This window comes from Meles meles, chromosome 6 (genome assembly GCF_922984935.1).
Source record: "Meles meles chromosome 6, mMelMel3.1 paternal haplotype, whole genome shotgun sequence".
NCBI lineage: Eukaryota > Metazoa > Chordata > Mammalia > Carnivora > Mustelidae > Meles > Meles meles.
The window spans coordinates 122,617,285-122,624,926 of NC_060071.1; the positions used below are offsets into that span (position 1 = coordinate 122,617,285).

The 7,642-nt window shown below is 43.6% G+C and overlaps 1 long non-coding RNA gene across 1 annotated transcript; it reads left to right on the top strand.

The window, feature by feature from the left end:
• The first annotated feature begins 68 nt into the window (after positions 1-68).
• LOC123944714 lies at positions 69-4,394 on the top strand. Its single transcript, XR_006818840.1, has 3 exons — positions 69-131; positions 469-586; positions 4,022-4,394. It is a non-coding gene; the product is annotated as an uncharacterized LOC123944714 (long non-coding RNA).
• The last annotated feature ends 3,248 nt before the right edge of the window (positions 4,395-7,642 follow it).

Sequence of the window (7,642 nt, forward strand, 5' to 3'; positions counted from 1 at the left end):
CGCCAGAAGCGGAAGTTGCCGAGAGACTCTACGGAAGCCGACGGGAACCAAATCCCTCGCTGAGGGAGTCGCGCTCCCAGAGCTGCTATCGGTGGGGTACCGGTATAACTTACAAGCAGAATGTGAATTTTGTGAGTATCTCACTTGGAAAAAAAAATTAAGTAGAAGTTATTCGTCTGTTGTCAACAATTATAGACAAGGACCTAGACTAAAAAAGAGCTAAGACAATTGTGAAAGTATAAAGTATTTAAAATATGCAAAAATCATAACTGAGAACTTCACTTACTGTTCCAAGAACTGGAATGGGATTTGGAACTGCAAAGTTGACAATTACTTTTGGACCAATATTTAAGCTATTATTTGGTCTCTGGAGTAAACGTGATCATCTGAGAGTATTTCCTCGTCTAATGAGTTAACTAGATGTTTTCTTTTTTTCCTTTGCTGATTTGTGACTTGTGATGACGCCAGATGTTGTCTCAAAAAACTAATCTTGCGCCTAGTTGGTAAAATTCATCACTTACTACATTCACCAGGACATTAGAAAGACGGCAAGCATCCCTTTAGCCTCTGGAAACTTCTATAACAGGTATTCGAAATGCTGCATGTTGCTGAACTGGAGAGATGAATTCATTTTTGTTTTTGTTTGTTTGTTGTTTTCCCTACTCCTAATTAATCTAGGGGTTTTAGTTGTGAAATGCGAAAAAATTTCACTAATTCACAAAATTATTATATTAAAAATTTATTAAATTAAGATTTAATATTTTTAAAAAATTAATTTTAAAAATAATTAAATTAAAATTATTAAATTAGATTAATTAAAATTTAAATTAGAATATTTCACTAATTCATTTGTATCCAACAGGTACAAAATATGGGAAATTACTCTTCTTTTTCATCATCATTAAAATACTGTTATAGGGGTGCCTAGGTGGCTCAGTGGGTTAAGCCTCTGCCTTCAGCTCAGGTCATGATACCAGGGTCCTGGGATTGAGCCCCATGTCGGCTGTCTGCTCAGCAGGGAGCCTGCTTCCCTTCCTCTCTCTCTCTGCCTGCCTCTCTGCCTACTTGTGATCTCTCTCTGTCAAATAAATAAAATCTAAATAAAATAAAATACTGTTATAGAAAGTCTTGACGCTTTTGACCTCCACTAGCAAATGTGGTGTTTACATGAGACATGAAATGGTATGACACGTGGGGGGCAGGACAGTTCTCCCTCATGAATGCTGAGAGAAATGCCAGAGCTGGATGGAATGTCTAAGCCAACTGTGGATACCTGAAGAAGTGGAGAGTTCCTGAGGTGGTGTCACATTCAAACAAACACAGACTGATAATCAATATGGAAGAAAACCAAAATTCAGAAGGACCTGCATTGAGAAGGGCCTGAATGCACAACAAACACATTTGTCTCTTTTCTCCCTGTCACTGGCCCTGTCAATACTCTCCACCCCATTGACAGCCAGCTTTGCAACCCCTACTTTTGCAGCTTCCAACCTCCCCAAGCACCAAGTTCTCCAAACAACCTTTCCATCTCCTTCCTGCTTCCTCTTAGCTACTTATTATGTAGATGAACTAAACTTCTCTACTCTCCTTAGTTTTAGCTATGGTTTACCAGTTTCATGGATTTCTCGCAGAAAAGGGGCAGAAGAACTGGGCCTAATCAGGGAATATCCTTTTGCCCTAGAAAAAAAAGGGTGGACCTGGGAAGGTCATTTGGAATGGCTAAATCCCTCAGAAAATTGTGAAGAGTCATATTAGTTACTTTTGTCTTGCTTACACGTAGAAGTAATATTTTATAAATAGACTAGGCTGTGTTTAGAATATCCAGGTTTTTAAACACAATATTGAATTTCACACTATATATAGTTGCATATGTATTTATATTTTTACTTGTATTTGAGTATGTGTGTATATCTATTCCCCTCTCTTTATCTCTGTACACCCACAAACACACACATGCATTGATGCCCTACAAGTTATCCCAAACCAAACTTAACATCTTCCTCTAGGACCTGCTCACCCTTCCTATGTTCTATCCTGGCTAATGACACCATTCAGAGACCTAAGCCAGAAGCCTCCCCTTCCCCCTCTCCCAGCCCCAGCCAGCTCAGTGGTCAAGTCTTGCTGCTTTGACTCTGTCATGTTTCATCATCTCACCTCTCTTCCCATCACTACCTATTTCCTACCTCATCATCCCATCTCACAATTCATTCAGCAAATAACTTCTGAGCACACCATGTGCCAGGCTCTCCTCCAGGGTCTGAGGATACTGCGGCGAACAGACAGAAATCTTTTTCCTAATGACTTTTATAATAAACAAGTTAATAAGCATGCTACGTGATGATAAATGCTTTGGGAAAAATTAAGTAGGGAGGAAGAATAGAGATTGTGCAGCAATGTGGTAGGTGCTTCTGACTTTAAATAGATGATATCTGAACAAAGACTCAAGGAACTAGAGAGAAAGCTATTCAGATATCTAGAGGAAAAACTTTCCAGGCAGAGGGAACAGCCAGTGCAAAGGCCCTGAGGTGAGAGCTGCTAGAGATGGAGACTGGAGACACCATATGGTGAAGAAGTGAAAAACAGACATATTACTCCCAACAGAGGCTCAGGGAGGGATTAGAGTAGAAGCAACTTAACCGGATAGGGAAGAGAGCCACAGATTTGGGCATCAGAACTTTCGGGTCTGAATCTAGACTCCATCACTTATTGCTGTCTTGGTTTTCTAGTGCTGCTGTAAGAAATGACCACAAATTTAATGTAGCCTTTTCTGAAAACTCTAGGAAGAATCCATACTCTTGGTTTTTCTAGCTTCATTCTTGAACCTACAGTCCCTGGCTTGTAGCCCTTCTCCATCTTAAAGCTAGCAACATTGGCTTTGCTTCTGTCCTCACATCTCTCTCTGACTCCACTTCTGCCTCCCTCTTTCACTTTTTAAAAATTAATTTATTGAGAGAGTGAGAGCAGGGTGGGATAGGAGGAGTGGAGGGAGAGGGACAAACAGACTCCACGCTGAGCCTGGAGCCCCAGGCGGGGCTTGATCCCAAGACCCTGAGATCATGATCTGAGCTGAAATCCAGAATAGGACACTCTACCAACTGAGCCACCCAGGTACCCCCTTCTTCTTTCACTTTTAAGGACTCTGGGCAATCACATGAGGCCCACCCAGATAATCTAACCTAATCTCCCTATCTTTAAGTCAATTGATTAGTACCCGTAATTCCATCTGTGACCTTAGTCCCCCTTACCCTGTAACCTACCATACTCACAGGTTACAGAGATTAGGATATGAACATCTTGTGGAATCCTTACTCTGCCAAACATACCAGCTATTCAGACACTGGCGTGTCACCTCCCGCTCTCTGCCTCAGTTTCCCCATATGTTCAAGAGGATAATAATGGTACATCTGATCCATTGCTTGCCCTCTCCAGGCCACTGTGTCAGCCGGGTTAGGTTAATGAGCAGCTCTGGTGAGAAAACAGAGGCGAGAAATGGAGGAAGCAGGAGTATTTCTCCCTGCATTTCGGCCTCCATGCTTGGGTTAGCAGCCGCATAGCCACTGTGGCTCTGGTGCTCACTGCTCAGGACAAACATGGCTCCAGCTCCCACAGAGTGACAGGCCCGGGGTCTCAAACCTCCCTTTGTCCACCCACACCAGGGGAGACAGGGACTTCCCATTGCTGTGAATCTCCAAGCTGCCTCCTGCTCTGTGGCAGCTTCTCAGACCTGCATTAAGTCTCTGTTGCAAGTGCTTGGAGTGGTGTCTGATGTCCTGGCTGGGCGCTGGCCGATGCAGTGGCCCTGATCAGTCAGGGGTCCGACCCTAGAATCACAGCCTTCAGCATTGGAAGCGGCTCCAGAGGTCTTCAAGCTGGGCACACGTTAGGAGCTCCTGAAGTTTTGGTAGAACAGAGCAGACAGGCACGTCTCCCCTGACATCGTCTGTCTGTGGATGATGATGACATTGATAGAACGAGGGAGGGTTGCCTCATCAATCCTATTTCTTATCTGTCATTTCTACAGGTGTTTGGGCTGAGAACTCTTCTTCACATAAATGGGACAAGAAAGAAGTTAGTAACGAAAATGTCACTCAAGTCTTCTAAGTCCTTTTGTGTCATATACCAAAGATCACACAATGACCCATTAGCAAAAGCGATTATCAGTGGTAGCTTGTGTTCAGTCTTTCTTCCAGGCGGTTGCAAAGAAAACATGGCATGTACGAAAGGATCTGTTATCCAGTCACGGAATTCACTCCCCTTCTCAGTTTCTGGGAAAAGCACCCAAAATGCTTTACCAAAACATATCAAAACGTGATTCATGATCTCTACTACCCCTTCAGGCAGGGGCTCCTGATTTACTTATATTTTAAAAAGGTTTTATTTATCTGAGAGAGAGAGTAGGAGAGCAGCAGCGAGGGGCAGAGAGAGAAGCAGATTTCCTGCTGAGCAAGAAGCCTGATGCAGGACTCGATCCTAGGACCCTGAGCTCCTGATCTGAGCCGAAGGCCGATGCTTAACCTCCGGAGCCACCCAGGTGCCCCCAACTACATAAACTTCTTATTATGTAATGCAAAGGGTATTGTTTTCTAAAACTCCTTAGAAATAAATTACAGAATAGATCTGGTAAGAATGATCAAAGACAGTTAAGATAAAATGGGAAGAATTAATGTATCCATTTTATAACCATTTATCTTGTTACAAAACAAGATAAGTTAATCTTTGTTTCTCTTTAATTAATTTTTAATAATGCAGTGTAACATAGCTAAGAATGGAAGTTCTCTGTGAAGCAAGGATTATGATAAAATGTATGGCATTCCTTTGGTAAATGTGTGTATGTGTGAATTTTTGAAACTTCCTGGCACGTATAATTTTGGAAGTGGGAAGGAGAAAATATAAAACATTTTAAAAGAAAAACAAGATGAGGACTGACTCTGGTTGGAATCAGTATTTCGTATGACTAGGTAAGCAGGTTTCAACAACCTCATAGAAGAACATATATTGAATCTGAAAGAAACCATGTTAAAATTTCATCTCTGGGTTTTTATTTTACTTAAAGCATCTGCAATATTGAGTAGCCCCAGAAAACAGTGTAATTATACTGAGAAGAGTATCATAAATTAATATGATTCTGGCTGCCCTAAGTTATGTTTCATCCTGAGGACAAGTATGGAGATTAGCTGAAAAAATTGCTAATATTTAGACAACACTTTAAAAAATCTATTTTCAACTTTAGGATCTCTTACCAATGTTCGCTTGCTTTACTCTCCAGGGACACTCCATCAACAGTGATGAATTTTATGTCTATGTGTTTTATGAAAGAAGACAGGCTACCAAACGAGAATTGCCATCCCTCCCATGTTGCCACTGTCCCTGGTATCTGAATTCAGAACACCTACACATAGGCTGTGATGCCTCCCTCCCAATGCTTCACCCCTGCAGAAATATGGAAAGGATGGGAAAACACTAGGTTCTGAGCACATACGTGCCTTGATTTTAGTCATCAAAGGAGCTTTCCCAAAGCCACATTCCCAGTCATTTCTGGGTGAGACCCTGTGCCCAAGATAGAGTGAGACATGGGTGGCTTTCTTCTGTTAGGCGGGAGAGCTTCAGTGAAGCACGTTCAGTCTTGGACAGAGCAAATTTTAGGACAGAGAACACATGGTGACTGTAGAACAAGAAATAGATTTCCAACCCCTAGCGGCCTGCATACCCCAATTTGATGACCTTTTTGGAAGTATGGGCATATAGTAGAGAAATACATTGGTGGGGATTGGCTGACATAAATACATAAATATACAAATGGGGCTTGATGCTCAACTCTTTTTTAAAAAATCGTTACTGGGATGCCTGGGTGGCTCATGAGGTGGGTTAAGCCGCTGCCTTTGGCTCAGGTCATGATCCCAGGGTCCTAGGATTGAGTCCCACATCGCGCTCCTTGCTTGGCAGGGAGCCTGCTTCTCTCTCCGCCTCTGCCTGCCTCTCTGCCTGCTTGTGCGCACTCTCTCTCTCTCTGACAAATAAATAAATAAATTCTTCTAAAAATAAATAAATAAATAAATCGTTACTGATGGCTGAGCCATCAAAGAAGGTTGGAGAGGTGGTCTGAAGAATAGAGGACATGGGCACAGCAGCTAAGGCAGTACACACCCGCACCCACCTCTCCTCTTCCCTCGGGGCTCCTTGGCCCCATCTCCTGCCCTCTGCCGTCTCCTTTCTTCCACACATGCATTCACCGAGCACCTCCGGCACTGTGTTAGACACTAGGACTGCAAACATGCATAAGGTGCCTTTTGTTCAGGGTTTCCCTCTGGCTGAAGTTGGCCTCCTAGAGATACCAGAGAACACCTGTCAGCCATAGGGCTTGGCCCTGTTCTCTGTTCCCCGGGTTCCCTCTCTAGGGGGCATGGTGGGCTAACAGTCTGTAAATGCTAACCATCACTAGTTTTGGTGTCCCAGGGTCCAGCATCCCCTTTTATCTTTTGTCCTCTCCCAAATCCAGCTGGCTTTCCAGGACTCTCCACTCCAGGAAAGGATGGAGAGATTGGCACAAAACAGAGAGAAAGGAGCTCCACTGGTTCTTGAGTTTCACGAGCAAGCTTCCGGGAGTCAGGAAGGATCTTGGGACATAGAAAGTCGATTTGGTGATGGAGAGAGCAGGAAGGAGTCACTCATCAAGCAGTGCTGTAAGCAGCCCAGGCTGCTGCCCCTAAGAGCACATGCCCAGAGCATCTCTGTAACTGCCAGCGTTCTTGTGTTTGCTCCGTTATCCGCACGGGGAGCAGCCAGTCTACAGCAGAGAGATGTTTTTTCGCAGAAACCTGTCCTAATCTTTTGAATCTCCGCACAAGTACATTCTCTGTCTTGTGATACTTCTATGGGCTGTCCTTGCTATGATTTAATTAAACACTCCTCCTGGGGTGCTTGGGTGGCTCAGTTGGTTGAGCATCTGACTCTTGGTTTTGGCTCAGGTCATGATCTCAGGGTCGGGGGATTGAGCCCCGTGTGTGACTCCATACTCAACAGGGAGTCTGCTTGAGACTCTCTCCCTCTGCCCCTCCCCTGCTCACCCACAACATTCGTGCTCACTCTCTACCTCTAAAATAAAATAAATAAATCCTTAAAAAAATTAACACTCTTCCTTGTAATTATAGGTCTACTTTGATAATCCCTCCCCCTCCATCATAGTTTCCTGGGTCCTCAGGATGGGTGGTCCCAAGGGTGTTTTGTCTTTTAAAGCCTTCATTTGCTCTTCCTTATTATTTCATTAGTGATGGAATCCTATCTTTGCCCCTTTGTTGGTCCTGGTCTGTCTTCAAAATGGTTTTCACTGGTACGATGGGAAGCATGGCAGGAGGTGCTCAGGACAATAAGGGCTTTACATTTTTAGGATCCTTCAGATCCGTGGTTACATCTCCTGAGGTCCTGGTAGTGAGCTTCTTTCTGACTAGTAACTCTGTGGGTACGGAGCAAAATATGGTGTTCTGTCTCTTGGCCTGTCCCACATTTATTGGGTTGTTTGTTTTTTTGTGTTTTTTTTTTAATTTTATTCATTTATTTGACAGACAGAGACCACAAGTAGGCAGAGACAGGCAGAGAGAGTGGAAGGGAAGCAGGCTCCCGGCCAAGCAGAGAGCCCGATGCGGGA